The sequence below is a fragment of the Amblyomma mixtum genome, unplaced genomic scaffold (assembly GCF_055824585.1).
Source record: "Amblyomma mixtum isolate Tamu unplaced genomic scaffold, ASM5582458v1 scaffold_12, whole genome shotgun sequence".
Taxonomy (NCBI): Eukaryota; Metazoa; Arthropoda; class Arachnida; order Ixodida; family Ixodidae; genus Amblyomma; species Amblyomma mixtum.
The window spans coordinates 838,118-865,431 of record NW_028317651.1 but is presented as its reverse complement, the minus strand read 5'-3'; positions in this window follow the sequence as shown (position 1 = coordinate 865,431).

Sequence of the window (27,314 nt, the reverse complement as noted above, 5' to 3'; positions counted from 1 at the left end):
AGTTTTGGATTTTTGGAGTTTTGGAGGTATGGATTTTTGGAGATTTGGGGTTTTGTTGTTCGAAAATTTTGTAGTTTTGGAGTTTTGGAGTTTTAGATTTTTGGATTTTTGAGGTATGGATTTTTGGAGTTTCGGAGTTTTGGAGATTCGGGGTTGTGGAGCTTTGGAGATTTTGGAGGTTCGGAGTTTTGGAGTTTCCGAGTTTCGGAATTTTGGAGTTTTGGATTTTTGCAGTTTTGGAGTTTTGGAGTTTTGGATTTTTGGAGTTTTGGATTTTTCGAGTTTTGGATTTTTGGAGTTTTGGACTTTCGGAGTTTCGGATTATTGGACTTTTGGAGTTTTAGAACTTTGGAGCTTTGGAGTTCCAGATTTTCGGAGTTTCGGAGTTTTGGAGTTTCGGAATTTTGGAGTTTTGGAGTTTCGAATTTTAAGTTTTGGATTTTTGGAGTTTTGGATTGTTTGAGTTTTGGACTTTCGGAGTTTCGGATTATTGGACTTTTGGAGTTTTAGAGCTTTGGAGTTTTGGAGTTCTGGATTTTTGGAGTTTCGGAGTTTTGGAGTTTCTGAGTTTTGGAGATTCGGGGTTGCGGAGTTTCGGAATTTGTGAGTTTCGGAGTTTTGGAGTTTCAGTTTTGGAGTTTTGGAGTTTAGGATTTGTGGAGTTTTGGAGTTTTGGAGTTTTGGAGTTTTTAAGTTTTCGATTTTTGGAGTTTTGGATTTTTAAAGCATTGGAGTTTTGGTGTTTTGGATTTTTGGAGGTTTTGAGTTTTGAGGGGTTGTGGAGTTTTGGAGTTTTGGAGGTTCGGAGTATTGGAGTTTCCAAGTTTTGGAGTTTCCGAGTTTCGGAATTTTGGAGTTTTGGATTTTTGGAGTTTTGGACTTTCCGAGTTTTAGAGCTTTGGAGTTTTGGATTTTTCAACTTTAGGAGTTTTGGAGTTTCGGAGTTTTGGATTTTTGGAGTTTTGGAGGTATGGATTTTTGGAGATTTGGGGTTTTGTTGTTCGAAAATTTTGTAGTTTTGGAGTTTTGGAGTTTTAGATTTTTGGATTTTTGAGGTATGGATTTTTGGAGTTTCGGAGTTTTGGAGATTCGGGGTTGTGGAGCTTTGGAGATTTTGGAGGTTCGGAGTTTTGGAGTTTCCGAGTTTCGGAATTTTGGAGTTTTGGATTTTTGCAGTTTTGGAGTTTTGGAGTTTTGGATTTTTGGAGTTGTGGACTTTCGGAGTTTCGGATTATTGGACTTTTGGTGTTTTGGAGTTCCAGATTTTCGGAGTTCCAGATTTTCGGAGTTTCGGAGTTTTGGAGTTTCGGAATTTTGGAGTTTTGGAGTTTCGAATTTTAAGTTTTGGATTTTTGGAGTTTTGGATTGTTTGAGTTTTGGACTTTCGGAGTTTCGGATTATTGGACTTTTGGAGTTTTAGAGCTTTGGAGTTTTGGAGTTCTGGATTTTTGGAGTTTCGGAGTTTTGGAGTTTCAGAGTTTTGGAGATTTGGGGTTGCGGAGTTTCGGAATTTGTCAGTTTCGGAGTTTTGGAGTTTCAGAGTTTTGGAGTTTCGGAGTTTTAGTTTTGGAGTTTCAGATTTGTGGAGTTTTGGAGTTTTTAAGTTTTTAGATTTTTGGAGTTTTGGATTTTTAAAGCATTGGAGTTTTGGTGTTTTGGATTTTTGGAGGTTTTCAGTTTTGAGGGGTTGTGGAGTTTTGGAGTTTTGGAGGTTCGGAGTTTTGGAGTTTCCAAGTTTTGGAGTTTCCGAGTTTCGGAATTTTGGAGTTTTGGATTTTTGGAGTTTTGGAGTTTTGGAGTTTTAGAATTTTGGATTTTGGAGGTATGGATTTTTGGAGTTTTGGAGTTTTGGAGATTCGGGGTTTCGGAGTTTTCATGTTTTGGAGCTTCGGATTTTTTGATTTTTGGAGTTTTTAAGTTTTCGATTTTTGGAGTTTTGGATATTTGGGGTTTTGGATTTTTGGATCATTGGAGTTTTTGTGTTTTGGATTTTTGGAGCTTTGGATTTTCAGAGTTGCAGATTATTGGAGTTTTGGAGTTTCGGAGTTTTGGAGTTTTTGAGTTTTGGACTTTCGGAGTTTCGGAGTTTTGGAGTTTTCCAGTTTCGCAGTTTTGGAGTTTTGGAGTTTTGGAGTTTTGGAGTTTTGGAGTTTTGGAGTTTTGAAGTTTCGGAGTTTTGGAGGTTCAGGGTTGTGGAGTTTCGGAATTTTGAGTTTTGGAGTTCCGGAGTTTTGGAGTTTTGGAGGTATGGATTTTTGGAGATTCAGAATTTTGGAGTTCCAGAATATTGTAGTTTTGGAGTTTTGGAGTTTCCGAGTTTCGGAGTTTTGGAGTTTCGGAGTTTTTTAGTTTGGGAGTTGCGCCGTATGGAGAATCGGGGTTGTGGAGTTCCGGATTTTTGGAGTTTCGGATTTTTGAATTTTCAGAGTTTCGGATTTTTGGAGTTTTAGAGTTTCGGACTATTGCAGTTTCGGAGTTTTGGAAATTCGGGGTTTTGGAGTTTCCGAATTCTGTAGTTTTGGAGGTATTGATTGTTGGAGTTTCGGAGTTTTGGAGTTTCGGAGTTTCGGAGTTTCGGAGTTCCGGAGTTTCGGAGTTTCGGAGTTTTGGAGTTTTGCAGTTCGGAGTTTTGGAGTTTTGGAGTTTCGGAATTTCGAAGTTTTGGAGTTTCGGAGTTTTGGAGGTTCAGGGTTGTGGAGTTTCGGAATTTGAGTTTTGGGGTTTCGGATTTTTGGATTTTTGGAGATTCAGGGTATTGTTGTTCCAGAATTTTGCAGTTTTGGAGTTTTGGAGTTTCGGAGTTTTGGAGTTTCGGAGTTTCAAGTTTTGTAGTTTTGGGGGTTCAGAGTTTTGGAGTTTCTGAGTTTTGGAGTTTCGCAGTTTTGCAGATTCGTGGTTGTGGAGTTTCGGAATTTTGGAGTTTCAGTTTTTTGCAGTTGTGGAGTTTTCTAGTTTTGGATTTAAGGAGTTTCGGATTTTTGGAGTTTTGGAGTTTTAGAGCTTTGGAGTTTTGGAGTTCCAGAAATTCGGAGTTTCGGAGTGTTGGAGTTTTGGAGTTTCGGAGTTTTGGATTTTTGGAGTTTAGGATTTTCGGAGTTTCGGATTATTGGAGTTTTGCAGTTTTAGAGTTTCCGAGTTTCGGAGTTGTGGAGTTTCGGAATTTTGGAGTTTTGGATTTTTGCAGTTTTGGATTTTTCGAGTTTTGGATTTTTGGAGTTTTGGATTTTTGGAGTTTTGGACTTTCGGAGTTTCGGATTATTGGACTTTTGGAGTTTTAGAACTTTGGAGTTTTGGAGTTCCAGATTTTCGGAGTTTCGGAGTTTTGGAGTTTCGGAATTTTGGAGTTTTGGAGTTTCGAATTTTAAGTTTTGGATTTTTGGAGTTTTGGATTGTTTGAGTTTTGGACTTTCGGAGTTTCGGATTATTGGACTTTTGGAGTTTTAGAGCTTTGGAGTTTTGGAGTTCTGGATTTTTGGAGTTTCGGAGTTTTGGAGTTTCTGAGTTTTGGAGATTCGGGGTTGCGGAGTTTCGGAATTTGTGAGTTTCGGAGTTTTGGAGTTTCAGTTTTGGAGTTTTGGAGTTTAGGATTTGTGGAGTTTTGGAGTTTTGGAGTTTTGGAGTTTTTAAGTTTTCGATTTTTGGAGTTTTGGATTTTTAAAGCATTGGAGTTTTGGTGTTTTGGATTTTTGGAGGTTTTCAGTTTTGAGGGGTTGTGGAGTTTTGGAGTTTTGGAGGTTCGGAGTTTTGGAGTTTCCAAGTTTTGGAGTTTCCGAGTTTCGGAATTTTGGAGTTTTGGATTTTTGGAGTTTTGGACTTTTGGAGTTTTAGAGCTTTGGAGTTTTGGAGTTTTGGAGTTCCGGATTTTCGGAGTTTCGGAGTTTTGGAGTTTCGGAATTTTGGAGTTTTGCAGTTTCGGAGTTTTGGAGTTTCGAATTTTAAGTTTTGGATTTTTGGAGTTTTGGATGTTTGGAGTTTTGGACTTTCGGAGTTTCGGATTATTGGACTTTTGGAGTTTTAGAGCTTTGGAGTTTTGGATTTTTGCACTTTTGGAGTTTTGGAGTTTCGAAGTTTTGGATTTTTGGAGTTTTGGAGGTATGGATTTTTGGAGATTTGGGGTTTTGTTCGAAAATTTTGTAGTTTCGGAGTTTTGGAGTTTCGAATTTTAAGTTTTGGATTTTTGGAGTTTTGGATGTTTGGAGTTTTGGACTTTCGGAGTTTCGGATTATTGGACTTTTGGAGTTTTAGAGCTTTGGAGTTTTGGATTTTTGCACTTTTGGAGTTTTGGAGTTTCGAAGTTTTGGATTTTTGGATTTTGGAGGTATGGATTTTTGGAGTTTCGGAGTTTTGGAGATTCGGGGTTGTGGAGCTTTGGAGATTTTGGAGGTTCGGAGTTTTGGAGTTTCCGAGTTTCGGAATTTTGGAGTTTTGGATTTTTGCAGTTTTGGAGTTTTGGAGTTTTGGATTTTTGGAGTTTTGGATTTTTCGAGTTTTGGATTTTTGGAGTTTTGGACTTTCGGAGTTTCGGATTATTGGACTTTTGGAGTTTTAGAACTTTGGAGCTTTGGAGTTCCAGATTTTCGGAGTTTCGGAGTTTTGGAGTTTCGGAATTTTGGAGTTTTGGAGTTTCGAATTTTAAGTTTTGGATTTTTGGAGTTTTGGATTGTTTGAGTTTTGGACTTTCGGAGTTTCGGATTATTGGACTTTTGGAGTTTTAGAGCTTTGGAGTTTTGGAGTTCTGGATTTTTGGAGTTTCGGAGTTTTGGAGTTTCTGAGTTTTGGAGATTCGGGGTTGCGGAGTTTCGGAATTTGTGAGTTTCGGAGTTTTGGAGTTTCAGTTTTGGAGTTTTGGAGTTTAGGATTTGTGGAGTTTTGGAGTTTTGGAGTTTTGGAGTTTTTAAGTTTTCGATTTTTGGAGTTTTGGATTTTTAAAGCATTGGAGTTTTGGTGTTTTGGATTTTTGGAGGTTTTGAGTTTTGAGGGGTTGTGGAGTTTTGGAGTTTTGGAGGTTCGGAGTATTGGAGTTTCCAAGTTTTGGAGTTTCCGAGTTTCGGAATTTTGGAGTTTTGGATTTTTGGAGTTTTGGACTTTTCGAGTTTTAGAGCTTTGGAGTTTTGGATTTTTCAACTTTAGGAGTTTTGGAGTTTCGGAGTTTTGGATTTTTGGAGTTTTGGAGGTATGGATTTTTGGAGATTTGGGGTTTTGTTGTCGAAAATTTTGTAGTTTTGGAGTTTTGGAGTTTTAGATTTTTGGATTTTTGAGGTATGGATTTTTGGAGTTTCGGAGTTTTGGAGATTCGGGGTTGTGGAGCTTTGGAGATTTTGGAGGTTCGGAGTTTTGGAGTTTCCGAGTTTCGGAATTTTGGAGTTTTGGATTTTTGCAGTTTTGGAGTTTTGGAGTTTTGGATTTTTGGAGTTGTGGACTTTCGGAGTTTCGGATTATTGGACTTTTGGTGTTTTGGAGTTCCAGATTTTCGGAGTTCCAGATTTTCGGAGTTTCGGAGTTTTGGAGTTTCGGAATTTTGGAGTTTTGGAGTTTCGAATTTTAAGTTTTGGATTTTTGGAGTTTTGGATTGTTTGAGTTTTGGACTTTCGGAGTTTCGGATTATTGGACTTTTGGAGTTTTAGAGCTTTGGAGTTTTGGAGTTCTGGATTTTTGGAGTTTCGGAGTTTTGGAGTTTCAGAGTTTTGGAGATTTGGGGTTGCGGAGTTTCGGAATTTGTCAGTTTCGGAGTTTTGGAGTTTCAGAGTTTTGGAGTTTCGGAGTTTTAGTTTTGGAGTTTCAGATTTGTGGAGTTTTGGAGTTTTTAAGTTTTTAGATTTTTGGAGTTTTGGATTTTTAAAGCATTGGAGTTTTGGTGTTTTGGATTTTTGGAGGTTTTCAGTTTTGAGGGGTTGTGGAGTTTTGGAGTTTTGGAGGTTCGGAGTTTTGGAGTTTCCAAGTTTTGGAGTTTCCGAGTTTCGGAATTTTGGAGTTTTGGATTTTTGGAGTTTTGGACTTTTGGAGTTTTAGAGCTTTGGAGTTTTGGAGTTTTGGAGTTCCGGATTTTCGGAGTTTCGGAGTTTTGGAGTTTCAGAATTTAGGAGTTTTGCAGTTTCGGAGTTTTGGAGTTTCGAATTTTAAGTTATGGATTTTTGGAGTTTTGGATGTTTGGAGTTTTGGACTTTCGGAGTTTCGGATTATTGGACTTTTGGAGTTTAAGCGCTTTGGAGTTTTGGATTTTTGCACTTTTGGAGTTTTGGAGTTTCGGAGTTTTGGATTTTTGGAGTTTTGGAGGTATGGATTTTTGGAGATTTGGGGTTTTGTTCGAAAATTTTGTAGTTTTGGAGTTTTGGAGTTTTAGAATTTTGGATTTTGGAGGTATGGATTTTTGGAGTTTCGGAGTTTTGGAGATTCGGGGTTGTGGAGCTTTGGAGATTTTGGAGGTTCGGAGTTTTGGAGTTTCCGAGTTTCGGAATTTTGGAGTTTTGGATTTTTGCAGTTTTGGAGTTTTCGAGTTTTGGATTTTTGGAGTTTTGGATTTTTGGAGTTTTGGATTTTTGGAGTTTTGGATTTTTGGAGTTTTGGACTTTCGGAGTTTCGGATTATTGGACTTTTGGAGTTTTAGAACTTTGGAGTTTTGGAGTTCCAGATTTTCGGAGTTTCGGAGTTTTGGAGTTTCGGAATTTTGGAGTTTTGGAGTTTCGAATTTTAAGTTTTGGATTTTTGGAGTTTTGGATTGTTTGAGTTTTGGACTTTCGGAGTTTCGGATTATTGGACTTTTGGAGTTTTAGAGCTTTGGAGTTTTGGAGTTCTTGATTTTTGGAGTTTCGGAGTTTTGGAGTTTCTGAGTTTTGGAGATTCGGGGTTGCGGAGTTTCGGAATTTGTGAGTTTCGGAGTTTTGGAGTTTCAGTTTTGGAGTTTTGGAGTTTAGGATTTGTGGAGTTTTGGAGTTTTGGAGTTTTTAAGTTTTCGATTTTTGGACTTTTGGATTTTTAAAGCATTGGAGTTTTGGTGTTTTGGATTTTTGGAGGTTTTGAGTTTTGAGGGGTTGTGGAGTTTTGGAGTTTTGGAGGTTCGGAGTATTGGAGTTTCCAAGTTTTGGAGTTTCCGAGTTTCGGAATTTTGGAGTTTTGGATTTTTGGAGTTTTGGACTTTTGGAGTTTTAGAGCTTTGGAGTTGCGGAGTTTTGGAGTTTCGGAGTTTTGGAGTTTTGCAGTTTCGGAGTTTTGGGGTTTCGAATTTTAAGTTGGATTTTTGGAGTTTTGTATGTTTGGAGTTTTGGACTTTCGGAGTTTCGGATTATTGGACGTCTGGAGTTTTAGAGCATTGGAGTTTTGGAGTTCTGGATTTTCGGAGTTTCGGAGTTTTGGAGTTTCCGAGTTTCGGAATTTTGGAGTTTTGGATTTTTGCAGTTTTGGAGTTTCGTAATGTTGTAGTTTTGGAGTTTTGGAGTTTCAGAGTTTTGGAGTTTTGGTGTTTTGGAGATTTAGTGTTGTGAGTTTAAGTATTTTGGAGTTTCATAGTTTTGGAGTTTCGGAATTTTGTAGTTTTGGAGATTCGGAGTTTTGGAGTTTTGGAGTTTCGGATTTTTGTAGTTTTGGTGTTTCAGAGTTTTGGAGTTTTGGATTTTTGGAGTTTTGGAGGTATGGATTTTTGGAGATTTGGGGTTTTGTTCCAGAATTTTGTAGTTTTGGAGTTTTGGAGTTTTAGAATTTTGGATTTTGGAGGTATGGATTTTTGGAGTTTTGGAGTTTTGGAGATTCGGGGTTTCGGAGTTTTCATGTTTTGGAGCTTCGGATTTTTTGATTTTTGGAGTTTTTAAGTTTTCGATTTTTGGAGTTTTGGATATTTGGGGTTTTGGATTTTTGGATCATTGGAGTTTTTGTGTTTTGGATTTTTGGAGCTTTGGATTTTCAGAGTTGCAGATTATTGGAGTTTTGGAGTTTCGGAGTTTTGGAGTTTTTGAGTTTTGGACTTTCGGAGTTTCGGAGTTTTGGAGTTTTCCAGTTTCGCAGTTTTGGAGTTTTGGAGTTTTGGAGTTTTGGAGTTTTGGAGTTTTGGAGTTTTGGAGTTTTGAAGTTTCGGAGTTTTGGAGGTTCAGGGTTGTGGAGTTTCGGAATTTTGAGTTTTGGAGTTCCGGAGTTTTGGAGTTTTGGAGGTATGGATTTTTGGAGATTCAGAATTTTGGAGTTCCAGAATATTGTAGTTTTGGAGTTTTGGAGTTTCCGAGTTTCGGAGTTTTGGAGTTTCGGAGTTTTTTAGTTTGGGAGTTGCGCCGTATGGAGAATCGGGGTTGTGGAGTTCCGGATTTTTGGAGTTTCGGATTTTTGAATTTTCAGAGTTTCGGATTTTTGGAGTTTTAGAGTTTCGGACTATTGCAGTTTCGGAGTTTTGGAAATTCGGGGTTTTGGAGTTTCCGAATTCTGTAGTTTTGGAGGTATTGATTGTTGGAGTTTCGGAGTTTTGGAGTTTCGGAGTTTCGGAGTTTCGGAGTTCCGGAGTTTCGGAGTTTCGGAGTTTTGGAGTTTTGCAGTTCGGAGTTTTGGAGTTTTGGAGTTTCGGAATTTCGAAGTTTTGGAGTTTCGGAGTTTTGGAGGTTCAGGGTTGTGGAGTTTCGGAATTTGAGTTTTGGGGTTTCGGATTTTTGGATTTTTGGAGATTCAGGGTTTTGTTGTTCCAGAATTTTGCAGTTTTGGAGTTTTGGAGTTTCGGAGTTTTGGAGTTTCGGAGTTTCAAGTTTTGTAGTTTTGGGGGTTCAGAGTTTTGGAGTTTCTGAGTTTTGGAGTTTCGCAGTTTTGCAGATTCGTGGTTGTGGAGTTTCGGAATTTTGGAGTTTCAGTTTTTTGCAGTTGTGGAGTTTTCTAGTTTTGGATTTAAGGAGTTTCGGATTTTTGGAGTTTTGGAGTTTTAGAGCTTTGAAGTTTTGGAGTTCCAGAAATTCGGAGTTTCGGAGTGTTGGAGTTTTGGAGTTTCGGAGTTTTGGATTTTTGGAGTTTAGGATTTTCGGAGTTTCGGATTATTGGAGTTTTGCAGTTTTAGAGTTTCCGAGTTTCGGAGTTGTGGAGTTTCGGAATTTTGGAGTTTTGGATTTTTGCAGTTTTGGATTTTTCGAGTTTTGGATTTTTGGAGTTTTGGATTTTTGGAGTTTTGGACTTTCGGAGTTTCGGATTATTGGACTTTTGGAGTTTTAGAACTTTGGAGTTTTGGAGTTCCAGATTTTCGGAGTTTCGGAGTTTTGGAGTTTCGGAATTTTGGAGTTTTGGAGTTTCGAATTTTAAGTTTTGGATTTTTGGAGTTTTGGATTGTTTGAGTTTTGGACTTTCGGAGTTTCGGATTATTGGACTTTTGGAGTTTTAGAGCTTTGGAGTTTTGGAGTTCTGGATTTTTGGAGTTTCGGAGTTTTGGAGTTTCTGAGTTTTGGAGATTCGGGGTTGCGGAGTTTCGGAATTTGTGAGTTTCGGAGTTTTGGAGTTTCAGTTTTGGAGTTTTGGAGTTTAGGATTTGTGGAGTTTTGGAGTTTTGGAGTTTTGGAGTTTTTAAGTTTTCGATTTTTGGAGTTTTGGATTTTTAAAGCATTGGAGTTTTGGTGTTTTGGATTTTTGGAGGTTTTCAGTTTTGAGGGGTTGTGGAGTTTTGGAGTTTTGGAGGTTCGGAGTTTTGGAGTTTCCAAGTTTTGGAGTTTCCGAGTTTCGGAATTTTGGAGTTTTGGATTTTTGGAGTTTTGGACTTTTGGAGTTTTAGAGCTTTGGAGTTTTGGAGTTTTGGAGTTCCGGATTTTCGGAGTTTCGGAGTTTTGGAGTTTCGGAATTTTGGAGTTTTGCAGTTTCGGAGTTTTGGAGTTTCGAATTTTAAGTTTTGGATTTTTGGAGTTTTGGATGTTTGGAGTTTTGGACTTTCGGAGTTTCGGATTATTGGACTTTTGGAGTTTTAGAGCTTTGGAGTTTTGGATTTTTGCACTTTTGGAGTTTTGGAGTTTCGAAGTTTTGGATTTTTGGAGTTTTGGAGGTATGGATTTTTGGAGATTTGGGGTTTTGTTCGAAAATTTTGTAGTTTTGGAGTTTTGGAGTTTTAGAATTTTGGATTTTGGAGGTATGGATTTTTGGAGTTTCGGAGTTTTGGAGATTCGGGGTTGTGGAGCTTTGGAGATTTTGGAGGTTCGGAGTTTTGGAGTTTCCGAGTTTCGGAATTTTGGAGTTTTGGATTTTTGCAGTTTTGGAGTTTTGGAGTTTTGGATTTTTGGAGTTTTGGATTTTTCGAGTTTTGGATTTTTGGAGTTTTGGACTTTCGGAGTTTCGGATTATTGGACTTTTGGAGTTTTAGAACTTTGGAGCTTTGGAGTTCCAGATTTTCGGAGTTTCGGAGTTTTGGAGTTTCGGAATTTTGGAGTTTTGGAGTTTCGAATTTTAAGTTTTGGATTTTTGGAGTTTTGGATTGTTTGAGTTTTGGACTTTCGGAGTTTCGGATTATTGGACTTTTGGAGTTTTAGAGCTTTGGAGTTTTGGAGTTCTGGATTTTTGGAGTTTCGGAGTTTTGGAGTTTCTGAGTTTTGGAGATTCGGGGTTGCGGAGTTTCGGAATTTGTGAGTTTCGGAGTTTTGGAGTTTCAGTTTTGGAGTTTTGGAGTTTAGGATTTGTGGAGTTTTGGAGTTTTGGAGTTTTGGAGTTTTTAAGTTTTCGATTTTTGGAGTTTTGGATTTTTAAAGCATTGGAGTTTTGGTGTTTTGGATTTTTGGAGGTTTTGAGTTTTGAGGGGTTGTGGAGTTTTGGAGTTTTGGAGGTTCGGAGTATTGGAGTTTCCAAGTTTTGGAGTTTCCGAGTTTCGGAATTTTGGAGTTTTGGATTTTTGGAGTTTTGGACTTTTCGAGTTTTAGAGCTTTGGAGTTTTGGATTTTTCAACTTTAGGAGTTTTGGAGTTTCGGAGTTTTGGATTTTTGGAGTTTTGGAGGTATGGATTTTTGGAGATTTGGGGTTTTGTTGTTCGAAAATTTTGTAGTTTTGGAGTTTTGGAGTTTTAGATTTTTGGATTTTTGAGGTATGGATTTTTGGAGTTTCGGAGTTTTGGAGATTCGGGGTTGTGGAGCTTTGGAGATTTTGGAGGTTCGGAGTTTTGGAGTTTCCGAGTTTCGGAATTTTGGAGTTTTGGATTTTTGCAGTTTTGGAGTTTTGGAGTTTTGGATTTTTGGAGTTGTGGACTTTCGGAGTTTCGGATTATTGGACTTTTGGTGTTTTGGAGTTCCAGATTTTCGGAGTTCCAGATTTTCGGAGTTTCGGAGTTTTGGAGTTTCGGAATTTTGGAGTTTTGGAGTTTCGAATTTTAAGTTTTGGATTTTTGGAGTTTTGGATTGTTTGAGTTTTGGACTTTCGGAGTTTCGGATTATTGGACTTTTGGAGTTTTAGAGCTTTGGAGTTTTGGAGTTCTGGATTTTTGGAGTTTCGGAGTTTTGGAGTTTCAGAGTTTTGGAGATTTGGGGTTGCGGAGTTTCGGAATTTGTCAGTTTCGGAGTTTTGGAGTTTCAGAGTTTTAGAGTTTCGGAGTTTTAGTTTTGGAGTTTTGGATTTTTAAAGCATTGGAGTTTTGGTGTTTTGGATTTTTGGAGGTTTTCAGTTTTGAGGGGTTGTGGAGTTTTGGAGTTTTGGAGGTTCGGAGTTTTGGAGTTTCCAAGTTTTGGAGTTTCCAAGTTTCGGAATTTTGGAGTTTTGGATTTTTGGAGTTTTGGACTTTTGGAGTTTTAGAGCTTTGGAGTTTTGGAGTTTTGGAGTTCCGGATTTTCGGAGTTTCGGAGTTTTGGAGTTTCAGAATTTAGGAGTTTTGCAGTTTCGGAGTTTTGGAGTTTCGAATTTTAAGTTATGGATTTTTGGAGTTTTGGATGTTTGGAGTTTTGGACTTTCGGAGTTTCGGATTATTGGACTTTTGGAGTTTAAGCGCTTTGGAGTTTTGGATTTTTGCACTTTTGGAGTTTTGGAGTTTCGGAGTTTTGGATTTTTGGAGTTTTGGAGGTATGGATTTTTGGAGATTTGGGGTTTTGTTCGAAAATTTTGTAGTTTTGGAGTTTTGGAGTTTTAGAATTTTGGATTTTGGAGGTATGGATTTTTGGAGTTTCGGAGTTTTGGAGATTCGGGGTTGTGGAGCTTTGGAGATTTTGGAGGTTCGGAGTTTTGGAGTTTCCGAGTTTCGGAATTTTGGAGTTTTGGATTTTTGTAGTTTTGGAGTTTTCGAGTTTTGGATTTTTGGAGTTTTAGATTTTTGGAGTTTTGGATTTTTGGAGTTTTGGATTTTTGGAGTTTTGGACTTTCGGAGTTTCGGATTATTGGACTTTTGGAGTTTTAGAACTTTGGAGTTTTGGAGTTCCAGATTTTCGGAGTTTCGGAGTTTTGGAGTTTCGGAATTTTGGAGTTTTGGAGTTTCGAATTTTAAGTTTTGGATTTTTGGAGTTTTGGATTGTTTGAGTTTTGGACTTTCGGAGTTTCGGATTATTGGACTTTTGGAGTTTTAGAGCTTTGGAGTTTTGGAGTTCTTGATTTTTGGAGTTTCGGAGTTTTGGAGTTTCTGAGTTTTGGAGATTCGGGGTTGCGGAGTTTCGGAATTTGTGAGTTTCGGAGTTTTGGAGTTTCAGTTTTGGAGTTTTGGAGATTTGGAGCTTTAGAGCTTTGGAGATTTTGGAGGTTCGGAGTTTTGGAGTTTCCGAGTTTCGGAATTTTGGAGTTTTGGATTTTTCCAGTTTTGGAGTTTTCGAGTTTTCGATTTTTGGAGTTTTGGATTTTTGGAGTTTTGGATTTTTGGAGTTTTGGACTTTCGGAGTTTCGGATTATTGGACTTTTGGGGTTTTATAGCTTTGGAGTTTTGCAGTTCCAGATTTTCGGAGTTTCGGAGTTTTGGAGTATCGGAATTTTGGAGTTTTGGAGTTTCGAATTTTAAGTTTTGGATTTTTGGAGTTCTGGATTGTTTGAGTTTTGGACTTTCGGAGTTTCGGATTATTGGACTTTTGGAGTTTTAGAGCTTTGGAGTTTCGGAGTTCTGGATTTTTGAGTTTCGGAGTTTTGGAGTTTCAGTTTTGGAGATTCGGGGTTGCGGAGTTTCGGAATTTGTCAGTTTCGGAGTTTTGGAGTTTCAGAGTTTTGGAGTTTCGGAGTTTTGGAGTTTTGGAGTTTCAGATTTGTGGAGTTTTGGAGTTTTGAAGTTTTTAGATTTTTGGAGTTTTGGATTTTTAAAGCATTGGAGTTTTGGTGTTTTGGATTTTTGGAGGTTTTCAGTTTTGAGGGGTTGTGGAGGTTTGGTGTTTTGGATTTTTGGAGGTTTTCAGTTTGGAGGGGTTGTGGAATTTTGGAGTTTTGGAGGTTCGGAGTTTTGGAGTTTCCGAGTTTTGGAGTTTCCGAGTTTCGGAATTTTGGAGTTTTGGAGTTTTGGATTTTTGGAGTTTTGGATTTTTGGAGTTTTGGATTGTTTGAGTTTTGGACTTTCGGAGTTTCGGATTATTGGACTTTTGGAGTTTTAGAGCTTTGGAGTTTTGGAGTTCCAGATTTTCGGACTTTCCGAGTTTTGCAGTTTCGGAATTTTGGAGTTTTGGAGTTTCGAATTTTAAGTTTTAGAGCTTTGGAGTTTCGGAGTTTTGGAGATTTAGTGTTGTGAGTTTAAGTATTTTGGAGTTTCATAGTTTTGGAGTTTCGGAATTTTGTAGTTTTGGAGATTCGGAGTTTTGGAGTTTTGGAGTTTCGGATTTTTGTAGTTTTGGTGTTTCAGAGTTTTGGAGTTTTGGATTTTTGGAGTTTTGGAGGTATGGATTTTTGGAGATTTGGGGTTTTGTTCCAGAATTTTGTAGTTTTGGAGTTTTGGAGTTTTAGAATTTTGGATTTTGGAGGTATGGATTTTTGGAGTTTTGGAGTTTTGGAGATTCGGGGTTTCGGAGTTTTCATGTTTTGGAGCTTCGGATTTTTTGATTTTTGGAGTTTTTAAGTTTTCGATTTTTGGAGTTTTGGATATTTGGGGTTTTGGATTTTTGGATCATTGGAGTTTTTGTGTTTTGGATTTTTGGAGCTTTGGATTTTCAGAGTTGCAGATTATTGGAGTTTTGGAGTTTCGGAGTTTTGGAGTTTTTGAGTTTTGGACTTTCGGAGTTTCGGAGTTTTGGAGTTTTCCAGTTTCGCAGTTTTGGAGTTTTGGAGTTTTGGAGTTTTGGAGTTTTGGAGTTTTGGAGTTTTGGAGTTTTGAAGTTTCGGAGTTTTGGAGGTTCAGGGTTGTGGAGTTTCGGAATTTTGAGTTTTGGAGTTCCGGAGTTTTGGAGTTTTGGAGGTATGGATTTTTGGAGATTCAGAATTTTGGAGTTCCAGAATATTGTAGTTTTGGAGTTTTGGAGTTTCCGAGTTTCGGAGTTTTGGAGTTTCGGAGTTTTTTAGTTTGGGAGTTGCGCCGTATGGAGAATCGGGGTTGTGGAGTTCCGGATTTTTGGAGTTTCGGATTTTTGAATTTTCAGAGTTTCGGATTTTTGGAGTTTTAGAGTTTCGGACTATTGCAGTTTCGGAGTTTTGGAAATTCGGGGTTTTGGAGTTTCCGAATTCTGTAGTTTTGGAGGTATTGATTGTTGGAGTTTCGGAGTTTTGGAGTTTCGGAGTTTCGGAGTTTCGGAGTTCCGGAGTTTCGGAGTTTCGGAGTTTTGGAGTTTTGCAGTTCGGAGTTTTGGAGTTTTGGAGTTTCGGAATTTCGAAGTTTTGGAGTTTCGGAGTTTTGGAGGTTCAGGGTTGTGGAGTTTCGGAATTTGAGTTTTGGGGTTTCGGATTTTTGGATTTTTGGAGATTCAGGGTATTGTTGTTCCAGAATTTTGCAGTTTTGGAGTTTTGGAGTTTCGGAGTTTTGGAGTTTCGGAGTTTCAAGTTTTGTAGTTTTGGGGGTTCAGAGTTTTGGAGTTTCTGAGTTTTGGAGTTTCGCAGTTTTGCAGATTCGTGGTTGTGGAGTTTCGGAATTTTGGAGTTTCAGTTTTTTGCAGTTGTGGAGTTTTCTAGTTTTGGATTTAAGGAGTTTCGGATTTTTGGAGTTTTGGAGTTTTAGAGCTTTGGAGTTTTGGAGTTCCAGAAATTCGGAGTTTCGGAGTGTTGGAGTTTTGGAGTTTCGGAGTTTTGGATTTTTGGAGTTTAGGATTTTCGGAGTTTCGGATTATTGGAGTTTTGCAGTTTTAGAGTTTCCGAGTTTCGGAGTTGTGGAGTTTCGGAATTTTGGAGTTTTGGATTTTTGCAGTTTTGGATTTTTCGAGTTTTGGATTTTTGGAGTTTTGGATTTTTGGAGTTTTGGACTTTCGGAGTTTCGGATTATTGGACTTTTGGAGTTTTAGAACTTTGGAGTTTTGGAGTTCCAGATTTTCGGAGTTTCGGAGTTTTGGAGTTTCGGAATTTTGGAGTTTTGGAGTTTCGAATTTTAAGTTTTGGATTTTTGGAGTTTTGGATTGTTTGAGTTTTGGACTTTCGGAGTTTCGGATTATTGGACTTTTGGAGTTTTAGAGCTTTGGAGTTTTGGAGTTCTGGATTTTTGGAGTTTCGGAGTTTTGGAGTTTCTGAGTTTTGGAGATTCGGGGTTGCGGAGTTTCGGAATTTGTGAGTTTCGGAGTTTTGGAGTTTCAGTTTTGGAGTTTTGGAGTTTAGGATTTGTGGAGTTTTGGAGTTTTGGAGTTTTGGAGTTTTTAAGTTTTCGATTTTTGGAGTTTTGGATTTTTAAAGCATTGGAGTTTTGGTGTTTTGGATTTTTGGAGGTTTTCAGTTTTGAGGGGTTGTGGAGTTTTGGAGTTTTGGAGGTTCGGAGTTTTGGAGTTTCCAAGTTTTGGAGTTTCCGAGTTTCGGAATTTTGGAGTTTTGGATTTTTGGAGTTTTGGACTTTTGGAGTTTTAGAGCTTTGGAGTTTTGGAGTTTTGGAGTTCCGGATTTTCGGAGTTTCGGAGTTTTGGAGTTTCGGAATTTTGGAGTTTTGCAGTTTCGGAGTTTTGGAGTTTCGAATTTTAAGTTTTGGATTTTTGGAGTTTTGGATGTTTGGAGTTTTGGACTTTCGGAGTTTCGGATTATTGGACTTTTGGAGTTTTAGAGCTTTGGAGTTTTGGATTTTTGCACTTTTGGAGTTTTGGAGTTTCGAAGTTTTGGATTTTTGGAGTTTTGGAGGTATGGATTTTTGGAGATTTGGGGTTTTGTTCGAAAATTTTGTAGTTTTGGAGTTTTGGAGTTTTAGAATTTTGGATTTTGGAGGTATGGATTTTTGGAGTTTCGGAGTTTTGGAGATTCGGGGTTGTGGAGCTTTGGAGATTTTGGAGGTTCGGAGTTTTGGAGTTTCCGAGTTTCGGAATTTTGGAGTTTTGGATTTTTGCAGTTTTGGAGTTTTGGAGTTTTGGATTTTTGGAGTTTTGGATTTTTCGAGTTTTGGATTTTTGGAGTTTTGGACTTTCGGAGTTTCGGATTATTGGACTTTTGGAGTTTTAGAACTTTGGAGCTTTGGAGTTCCAGATTTTCGGAGTTTCGGAGTTTTGGAGTTTCGGAATTTTGGAGTTTTGGAGTTTCGAATTTTAAGTTTTGGATTTTTGGAGTTTTGGATTGTTTGAGTTTTGGACTTTCGGAGTTTCGGATTATTGGACTTTTGGAGTTTTAGAGCTTTGGAGTTTTGGAGTTCTGGATTTTTGGAGTTTCGGAGTTTTGGAGTTTCTGAGTTTTGGAGATTCGGGGTTGCGGAGTTTCGGAATTTGTGAGCTTCGGAGTTTTGGAGTTTCAGTTTTGGAGTTTTGGAGTTTAGGATTTGTGGAGTTTTGGAGTTTTGGAGTTTTGGAGTTTTTAAGTTTTCGATTTTTGGAGTTTTGGATTTTTAAAGCATTGGAGTTTTGGTGTTTTGGATTTTTGGAGGTTTTGAGTTTTGAGGGGTTGTGGAGTTTTGGAGTTTTGGAGGTTCGGAGTATTGGAGTTTCCAAGTTTTGGAGTTTCCGAGTTTCGGAATTTTGGAGTTTTGGATTTTTGGAGTTTTGGACTTTTCGAGTTTTAGAGCTTTGGAGTTTTGGATTTTTCAACTTTAGGAGTTTTGGAGTTTCGGAGTTTTGGATTTTTGGAGTTTTGGAGGTATGGATTTTTGGAGATTTGGGGTTTTGTTGTTCGAAAATTTTGTAGTTTTGGAGTTTTGGAGTTTTAGATTTTTGGATTTTTGAGGTATGGATTTTTGGAGTTTCGGAGTTTTGGAGATTCGGGGTTGTGGAGCTTTGGAGATTTTGGAGGTTCGGAGTTTTGGAGTTTCCGAGTTTCGGAATTTTGGAGTTTTGGATTTTTGCAGTTTTGGAGTTTTGGAGTTTTGGATTTTTGGAGTTGTGGACTTTCGGAGTTTCGGATTATTGGACTTTTGGTGTTTTGGAGTTCCAGATTTTCGGAGTTCCAGATTTTCGGAGTTTCGGAGTTTTGGAGTTTCGGAATTTTGGAGTTTTGGAGTTTCGAATTTTAAGTTTTGGATTTTTGGAGTTTTGGATTGTTTGAGTTTTGGACTTTCGGAGTTTCGGATTATTGGACTTTTGGAGTTTTAGAGCTTTGGAGTTTTGGAGTTCTGGATTTTTGGAGTTTCGGAGTTTTGGAGTTTCAGAGTTTTGGAGATTTGGGGTTGCGGAGTTTCGGAATTTGTCAGTTTCGGAGTTTTGGAGTTTCAGAGTTTTGGAGTTTCGGAGTTTTAGTTTTGGAGTTTCAGATTTGTGGAGTTTTGGAGTTTTTAAGTTTTTAGATTTTTGGAGTTTTGGATTTTTAAAGCATTGGAGTTTTGGTGTTTTGGATTTTTGGAGGTTTTCAGTTTTGAGGGGTTGTGGAGTTTTGGAGTTTTGGAGGTTCGGAGTTTTGGAGTTTCCAAGTTTTGGAGTTTCCGAGTTTCGGAATTTTGGAGTTTTGGATTTTTGGAGTTTTGGACTTTTGGAGTTTTAGAGCTTTGGAGTTTTGGAGTTTTGGAGTTCCGGATTTTCGGAGTTTCGGAGTTTTGGAGTTTCAGAATTTAGGAGTTTTGCAGTTTCGGAGTTTTGGAGTTTCGAATTTTAAGTTATGGATTTTTGGAGTTTTGGATGTTTGGAGTTTTGGACTTTCGGAGTTTCGGATTATTGGACTTTTGGAGTTTAAGCGCTTTGGAGTTTTGGATTTTTGCACTTTTGGAGTTTTGGAGTTTCGGAGTTTTGGATTTTTGGAGTTTTGGAGGTATGGATTTTTGGAGATTTGGGGTTTTGTTCGAAAATTTTGTAGTTTTGGAGTTTTGGAGTTTTAGAATTTTGGATTTTGGAGGTATGGATTTTTGGAGTTTCGGAGTTTTGGAGATTCGGGGTTGTGGAGCTTTGGAGATTTTGGAGGTTCGGAGTTTTGGAGTTTCCGAGTTTCGGAATTTTGGAGTTTTGGATTTTTGCAGTTTTGGAGTTTTCGAGTTTTGGATTTTTGGAGTTTTGGATTTTTGGAGTTTTGGATTTTTGGAGTTTTGGATTTTTGGAGTTTTGGACTTTCGGAGTTTCGGATTATTGGACTTTTGGAGTTTTAGAACTTTGGAGTTTTGGAGTTCCAGATTTTCGGAGTTTCGGAGTTTTGGAGTTTCGGAATTTTGGAGTTTTGGAGTTTCGAATTTTAAGTTTTGGATTTTTGGAGTTTTGGATTGTTTGAGTTTTGGACTTTCGGAGTTTCGGATTATTGGACTTTTGGAGTTTTAGAGCTTTGGAGTTTTGGAGTTCTGGATTTTTGGAGTTTCGGAGTTTTGGAGTTTCTGAGTTTTGGAGATTCGGGGTTGCGGAGTTTCGGAATTTGTGAGTTTCGGAGTTTTGGAGTTTCAGTTTTGGAGTTTTGGAGTTTAGGATTTGTGGAGTTTTGGAGTTTTGGAGTTTTTAAGTTTTCGATTTTTGGACTTTTGGATTTTTAAAGCATTGGAGTTTTGGTGTTTTGGATTTTTGGAGGTTTTGAGTTTTGAGGGGTTGTGGAGTTTTGGAGTTTTGGAGGTTCGGAGTATTGGAGTTTCCAAGTTTTGGAGTTTCCGAGTTTCGGAATTTTGGAGTTTTGGATTTTTGGAGTTTTGGACTTTTGGAGTTTTAGAGCTTTGGAGTTGCGGAGTTTTGGAGTTTCGGAGTTTTGGAGTTTTGCAGTTTCGGAGTTTTGGGGTTTCGAATTTTAAGTTGGATTTTTGGAGTTTTGTATGTTTGGAGTTTTGGACTTTCGGAGTTTCGGATTATTGGACGTCTGGAGTTTTAGAGCATTGGAGTTTTGGAGTTCTGGATTTTCGGAGTTTCGGAGTTTTGGAGTTTCCGAGTTTCGGAATTTTGGAGTTTTGGATTTTTGCAGTTTTGGAGTTTCGTAATGTTGTAGTTTTGGAGTTTTGGAGTTTCAGAGTTTTGGAGTTTTGGTGTTTTGGATTTTTGGAGTTTCGGAGTTTTGGAGTTTTGGATTTTTGGAGTTTTGGATTTTTAAAGCATTGGAGTTTGGTGTTTTGCATTTTTGGAGGTTTTGAGTTTTGAGGGGTTGTGGAGTTTTGGAGTTTTGGAGGTTCGGAGTTTTGGAGTTTCCGAGTTTTGGAGTTTCCGAGTTTTGGAGTTTCCGAGTTTCGGAATTTTGGAGTTTTGGATTTTTGGAGTTTTGGAGTTTTGGAGTTTTAGAGCTTTGGAGTTTTGGAGTTTTGGAGTTCCGGATTTTCGGAGTTTCGGAGTTTTGGAGTTTCGGAATTTTGGAGTTTCGGAGTTTTGGAGTTTTGCAGTTTCGGAGTTTTGGAGTTTCGGAGTTTCAAATTTTAAGTTTTGGATTTTTGGAGTTTTGGATGTTTGGAGTTTTGGACTTTCGGAGTTTCGGATTATTGGACGTCTGGAGTTTTAGAGCTTTGGAGTTTTGGAGTTCTGGAGTTCTGGATTTTCAGAGTTTCGGAGTTTCCGAGTTTCGGAATTTTGGAGTTTTGGATTTTTGCAGTTTTGGAGTTTCGTAATTTTGTAGTTTTGGAGTTTTGGAGTTTTAGAGTTTCAGAGTTTTGGAGTTTTGGTGTTTTGGATTTTTGGAGTTTCGGAGTTTCGGAGTTTTGGTAGTTTTTAAGTTTTTAGATTTTTGGAGTTTTGGATTTTTGGAGTTTTGGAGATTTGGAGCTTTAGAGCTTTGGAGATTTTGGAGGTTCGGAGTTTTGGAGTTTCCGAGTTTCGGAATTTTGGAGTTTTGGATTTTTCCAGTTTTGGAGTTTTCGAGTTTTCGATTTTTGGAGTTTTGGATTTTTGGAGTTTTGGATTTTTGGTGTTTTGGACTTTCGGAGTTTCGGATTATTGGACTTTTGGGGTTTTATAGCTTTGGAGTTTTGCAGTTCCAGATTTTCGGAGTTTCGGAGTTTTGGAGTATCGGAATTTTGGAGTTTTGGAGTTTCGAATTTTAAGTTTTGGATTTTTGGAGTTCTGGATTGTTTGAGTTTTGGACTTTCGGAGTTTCGGATTATTGGACTTTTGGAGTTTTAGAGCTTTGGAGTTTCGGAGTTCTGGATTTTTGAGTTTCGGAGTTTTGGAGTTTCAGTTTTGGAGATTCGGGGTTGCGGAGTTTCGGAATTTGTCAGTTTCGGAGTTTTGGAGTTTCAGAGTTTTGGAGTTTCGGAGTTTTGGAGTTTTGGAGTTTCAGATTTGTGGAGTTTTGGAGTTTTGAAGTTTTTAGATTTTTGGAGTTTTGGATTTTTAAAGCATTGGAGTTTTGGTGTTCTGGATTTTTGGAGGTTTTCAGTTTTGAGGGGTTGTGGAGGTTTGGTGTTTTGGATTTTTGGAGGTTTTCAGTTTGGAGGGGTTGTGGAATTTTGGAGTTTTGGAGGTTCGGAGTTTTGGAGTTTCCGAGTTTTGGAGTTTCCGAGTTTCGGAATTTTGGAGTTTTGGAGTTTTGGATTTTTGGAGTTTTGGATTTTTGGAGTTTTGGATTGTTTGAGTTTTGGACTTTCGGAGTTTCGGATTATTGGACTTTTGGAGTTTTAGAGCTTTGGAGTTTTGGAGTTCCAGATTTTCGGAGTTTCCGAGTTTTGCAGTTTCGGAATTTTGGAGTTTTGGAGTTTCGAATTTTAAGTTTTAGAGCTTTGGAGTTTCGGAGTTTTGGAGATTTAGTGTTGTGAGTTTAAGTATTTTGGAGTTTCATAGTTTTGGAGTTTCGGAATTTTGTAGTTTTGGAGATTCGGAGTTTTGGAGTTTTGGAGTTTCGGATTTTTGTAGTTTTGGTGTTTCAGAGTTTTGGAGTTTTGGATTTTTGGAGTTTTGGAGGTATGGATTTTTGGAGATTTGGGGTTTTGTTCCAGAATTTTGTAGTTTTGGAGTTTTGGAGTTTTAGAATTTTGGATTTTGGAGGTATGGATTTTTGGAGTTTTGGAGTTTTGGAGATTCGGGGTTTCGGAGTTTTCATGTTTTGGAGCTTCGGATTTTTCGATTTTTGGAGTTTTTAAGTTTTCGATTTTTGGAGTTTTGGATATTTGGGGTTTTGGATTTTTGGATCATTGGAGTTTTTGTGTTTTGGATTTTTGGAGCTTTGGATTTTCAGAGTTGCAGATTATTGGAGTTTTGGAGTTTCGGAGTTTTGGAGTTTTTGAGTTTTGGACTTTCGGAGTTTCGGAGTTTTGGAGTTTTCCAGTTTCGCAGTTTTGGAGTTTCGGAGTTTTGGAGTTTTGGAGTTTTGGAGTTTTGGAGTTTCGGAGTTTTGGAGGTTCAGGGTTGTGGAGTTTCGGAATTTTGAGTTTTGGAGTTCCGGAGTTTTGGAGTTTTGGAGGTATGGATTTTTGGAGATTCAGAATTTTGGAGTTCCAGAATATTGTAGTTTTGGAGTTTTGGAGTTTCCGAGTTTCGGAGTTTTGGAGTTTCGGAGTTTTTTAGTTTGGGAGTTGCGCCGTATGGAGAATCGGGGTTGTGGAGTTCCGGATTTTTGGAGTTTCGGATTTTTGAATTTTCAGAGTTTCGGATTTTTGGAGTTTTAGAGTTTCGGACTATTGCAGTTTCGGAGTTTTGGAAATTCGGGGTTTTGGAGTTTCCGAATTCTGTAGTTTTGGAGGTATTGATTGTTGGAGTTTCGGAGTTTTGGAGTTTAGGATTTTTGGAGTTTTGGAGTTTTAGAGCTTTGGAGTTTTGGATTTTTCAACTTTAGGAGTTTTGGAGTTTTGGAGTTTTAGAATTTTGGATTTTGGAGGTATGGATTTTTGGAGTTTCGGAGTTTTGGAGATTCGGGGTTGTGGAGCTTTGGAGATTTTGGAGGTTCGGAGTTTTGGAGTTTCGTAATTTTGGAGTTTCGGAGTTTCGAATTTTAAGTTTTGGATTTTTGGAGTTTTGGATTGTTTGAGTTGTGGACTTTCGGAGTTTCGGATTATTGGACTTTTGGAGTTTTAGAGCTTTGGAGTTTTGGAGTTCTGGATTTTTGGAGTTTCGGAGTTTTGGAGTTTCAGAGTTTTGGACATTCGGGGTTGCGGAGTTTCGGAATTTGTCAGTTTCGGAGTTTTGGAGTTTCAGAGTTTTGGAGTTTCGGAGTTTTGGAGTTTTGCAGTTTCAGATTTGTGGAGTTTTGGAGTTTTTAAGTTTTTAGATTTTTGGAGTTTTGGATTTTTAAAGCATTGGAGTTTTGGTGTTTTGGATTTTTGGAGGTTTTCAGTTTTGAGGGGTTGTGGAGTTTTGGAGGTTCGGAGTTTTGGAGGTTCCAAGTTTTGGAGTTTCCGAGTTTCGGAATTTTGGAGTTTTGGATTTTTGGAGTTTTGGACTTTCGGAGTTTTAGAGCTTTGGAGTTTTGGAGTTTTGGAGTTCCGGATTTTCGGAGTTTCGGAGTTTTGGAGTTTCGGAATTTTGGAGTTTTGCAGTTTCGGAGTTTTGGAGTTTCGAATTTTAAGTTTTGGATTTTTGGAGTTTTGGATGTTTGGAGTTTTGGACTTTCGGAGTTTCGGATTATTGGACTTTTGGAGTTTTAGAGCTTTGGAGTTTTGGATTTTTGCACTTTTGGAGTTTTGGAGTTTCGAAGTTTTGGATTTTTGGAGTTTTGGAGGTATGGATTTTTGGAGATTTGGGGTTTTGTTCGAAAATTTTGTAGTTTTGGAGTTTTGGAGTTTTAGAATTTTGGATTTTGGAGGTATGGATTTTTGGAGTTTCGGAGTTTTGGAGATTCGGGGTTGTGGAGCTTTGGAGATTTTGGAGGTTCGGAGTTTTGGAGTTTCCGAGTTTCGGAATTTTGGAGTTTTGGATTTTTGCAGTTTTGGAGTTTTCGAGTTTTGGATTTTTGGAGTTTTGGATTTTTGGAGTTTTGGATTTTTGGAGTTTTGGACTTTCGGAGTTTCGGATTATTGGACTTTTGGAGTTTTAGAACTTTGGAGTTTTGGAGTTCCAGATTTTCGGAGTTTCGGAGTTTTGGAGTTTCTGAGTTTTGGAGATTCGGGGTTGCGGAGTTTCGGAATTTGTGAGTTTCGGAGTTTTGGAGTTTCAGTTTTGGAGTTTTGGAGTTTAGGATTTGTGGAGTTTTGGAGTTTTGGAGTTTTTAAGTTTTCGATTTTTGGAGTTTTGGATTTTTAAAGCATTGGAGTTTTGGTGTTTTGGATTTTTGGAGGTTTTGAGTTTTGAGGGGTTGTGGAGTTTTGGAGTTTTGGAGGTTCGGAGTATTGGAGTTTCCAAGTTTTGGAGTTTCCGAGTTTCGGAATTTTGGAGTTTTGGATTTTTGGAGTTTTGGACTTTTGGAGTTTTAGAGCTTTGGAGTTGCGGAGTTTTGGAGTTTCGGAGTTTTGGAGTTTTGCAGTTTCGGAGTTTTGGAGTTTCGAATTTTAAGTTGGATTTTTGGAGTTTTGTATGTTTGGAGTTTTGGACTTTCGGAGTTTCGGATTATTGGACGTCTGGAGTTTTAGAGCTTTGGAGTTTTGGAGTTCTGGATTTTCGGAGTTTCGGAGTTTTGGAGTTTCCGAGTTTCGGAATTTTGGAGTTTTGGATTTTTGCACTTTTGGAGTTTCGTAATGTTGTAGTTTTGGAGTTTTGGAGTTTCAGAGTTTTGGAGTTTTGGTGTTTTGGATTTTTGGAGTTTCGGAGTTTTGGAGTTTTGGATTTTTGGAGTTTTGGAGTTTTAGAGCTTTGGAGTTTTGGATTTTTCAACTTTAGGAGTTTTGGAGTTTCGGAGTTTTGGTTTTTTGGAGTTGGAGGTATGGATTTTTGGAGATTTGGGGTTTTGTTGTTCGAAAATTTTGTAGTTTTGGAGTTTTGGAGTTTTAGAATTTTGGATTTTGGAGGTATGGATTTTTGGAGTTTCGGAGTTTTGGAGATTCGGGGTTGTGGAGCTTTGGAGATTTTGGAGGTTCGGAGTTTTGCAGTTTCCGAGTTTCGGAATTTTGGAGTTTTGGATTTTTGCAGTTTTGGAGTTTTGGAGTTTTGGATTTTTGGAGTTTTGGATTTTTGGAGTTTTGGATTTTTGCAGTTTTGGACTTTCGGAGTTTCGGATTATTGGACTTTTGGTGTTTTGGAGTTCCAGATTTTCGGAGTTCCAGATTTTCGGAGTTTCGGAGTTTTGGAGTTTCGGAATTTTGGAGTTTTGGAGTTTCGAATTTTAAGTTTTGGATTTTTGGAGTTTTGGATTGTTTGAGTTGTGGACTTTCGGAGTTTCGGATTATTGGACTTTTGGAGTTTTAGAGCTTTGGAGTTTTGGAGTTCTGGATTTTTGGAGTTTCAGAGTTTTGGACATTCGGGGTTGCGGAGTTTCGGAATTTGTCAATTTCGGAGTTTTGGAATTTCAGAGTTTTGGAGTTTCGGAGTTTTGGAGTTTTGCAGTTTCAGATTTGTGGAGTTTTGGAGTTTTTAAGTTTTTAGATTTTTGGAGTTTTGGATTTTTAAAGCATTGGAGTTTTGGTGTTTTGGATTTTTGGAGGTTTTCAGTTTTGAGGGGTTGTGGAGTTTTAGAGTTTTGGAGGTTCGGAGTTTTGGAGTTTCCAAGTTTTGGAGTTTCCGAGTTTCGGAATTTTGGAGTTTTGGATTTTTGGAGTTTTGGACTTTTGGAGTTTTAGAGCTTTGGAGTTTTGAGTTTTGGAGTTCCGGATTTTCGGAGTTTCGGAGTTTTGGAGTTTCGGAATTTTGGAGTTTTGCAGTTTCGGAGTTTTGGAGTTTCGAATTTTAAGTTTTGGATTTTTGGAGTTTTGGATGTTTGGAGTTTTGGACTTTCGGAGTTTCGGATTATTGGCCTTTTGGTTTAGAGCTTTGGAGTTTTGGATTTTTGCACTTTTGGAGTTTTGGAGTTTCGGAGTTTTGGATTTTTGGAGTTTTGGAGGTATGGATTTTTGGAGATTTGGGGTTTTGTTCGAAAATTTTGTAGTTTTGGAGTTTTGGAGTTTTAGAATTTTGGATTTTGGAGGTATGGATTTTTGGAGTTTCGGAGTTTTGGAGATTCGGGGTTGTGGAGCTTTGGAGATTTTGGAGGTTCGGAGTTTTGGAGTTTCCGAGTTTCGGAATTTTGGAGTTTTGGATTTTTGCAGTTTTGGAGTTTTCGAGTTTTGGATTTTTGGAGTTTTGGATTGTTTGAGTTTTGGACTTTCGGAGTTTCGGATTATTGGACATTTGGAGTTTTAGAGCTTTGGAGTTTTGGCGTTCTGGATTTTTGGAGTTTCGGAGTTTTGGAGTTTCAGAGTTTTGGAGATTCGGGGTTGCGGAGTTTCGGAGTTTGTGAGTTTCGGAGTTTTGGAGTTTCAGAGTTTTGGAGTTTCGGAGTTTTGGAGTTTCGGATTTGTGGAGTTTTGGAGTTTTTAAGTTTTCGATTTTTGGAGTTTTGGATTTTTGGAGTTTTGGATTTTTAAAGCATTGGAGTTTGGTGTTTTGCATTTTTGGAGGTTTTGAGTTTTGAGGGGTTGTGGAGTTTTGGAGTTTTGGAGGTTCGGAGTTTTGGAGTTTCCGAGTTTCGGAATTTTGGAGTTTTGGATTTTTGCAGTTTTGGAGTTTCGTAATGTTGTAGTTTTGGAGTTTTGGAGTTTCAGAGTTTTGGAGTTTTGGTGTTTTGGATTTTTGGAGTTTCGGAGTTTTGGAGTTTTGGATTTTTGGAGTTTTGGAGTTTTAGAGCTTTGGAGTTTTGGATTTTTCAACTTTAGGAGTTTTGGAGTTTCGGAGTTTTGGATTTTTGGAGTTGGAGGTATGGATTTTTGGAGATTTGGGGTTTTGTTGTTCGAAAATTTTGTAGTTTTGGAGTTTTGGAGTTTTAGAATTTTGGATTTTGGAGGTATGGATTTTTGGAGTTTCGGAGTTTTGGAGATTCGGGGTTGTGGAGCTTTGGAGATTTTGGAGGTTCGGAGTTTTGGAGTTTCCGAGTTTCGGAATTTTGGAGTTCTGGATTTTTGCAGTTTTGGAGTTTTCGAGTTTTGGATTTTTGGAGTTTTGTATTTTAGGAGTTTTGGATTTTTGGAGTTTTGGACTTTCGGAGTTTCGGATTATTGGACTTTTGGAGTTTTAGAGCTTTGGAGTTTTGGAGTTCTGGATTTTTGGAGTTTCGGAGTTTTGGAGTTTCTGAGTTTTGGAGATTCGGGGTTGCGGAGTTTCGGAATTTGTGAGTTTCGGAGTTTCGGAGTTTTAAGTTTTAGATTTTTGGAGTTTTGGATTTTTAAAGCATTGGAGTTTTGGTGTTTTGGATTTTTGGAGTTTTGCAGTTTCGGAGTTTTGGAGTTTCGAATTTTAAGTTGGATTTTTGGAGTTTTGTATGTTTGGAGTTTTGGACTTTCGGAGTTTCGGATTATTGGACGTCTGGAGTTTTAGAGCTTTGGAGTTTTGGAGTTTTCGAGTTCTGGATTTTCGGAGTTTCGGAGTTTTGGAGTTTCCGAGTTTCGGAATTTTGGAGTTTTGGATTTTTGCAGTTTTGGAGTTTCGTATTTTTGTAGTTTTGGAGTTTTGGAGTTTCAGAGTTTTGGAGTTTTGGTGTTTTGGATTTTCGGAGTTTCGGAGTTTTGGAGTTTTGGATTTTTGGAGTTTTGGAGTTTTTGAGTTTTTAAGTTTTGGAGTTTTGGATTTTTGCACTTTTGGAGCTTTGGAGTTTCGGAGTTTTGGATTTTTGGAGTTTTGGAGGTATGGATTTTTGGAGATTCGGGGTTTTGTTGTTCCAGACTTTCGGAGTTTCGGAGTTTTGGAGTTTCGGAATTTTGGAGTTTTGGAGTTTCGAATTTTAAGTTTTGGATTTTTGGAGTTTTGGATTGTTTGAGTTTTGGACTTTCGGAGTTTCGGATTATTGGACATTTGGAGTTTTAGAGCTTTGGAGTTTTGGCGTTCTGGATTTTTGGAGTTTCGGAGTTTTGGAGTTTCAGATGTTTGGAGATTCGGGGTTGCGGAGTTTCGGAGTTTGTGAGTTTCGGAGTTTTGGAGTTTCAGAGTTTTGGAGTTTCGGAGTTTTGGAGTTTCGGATTTGTGGAGTTT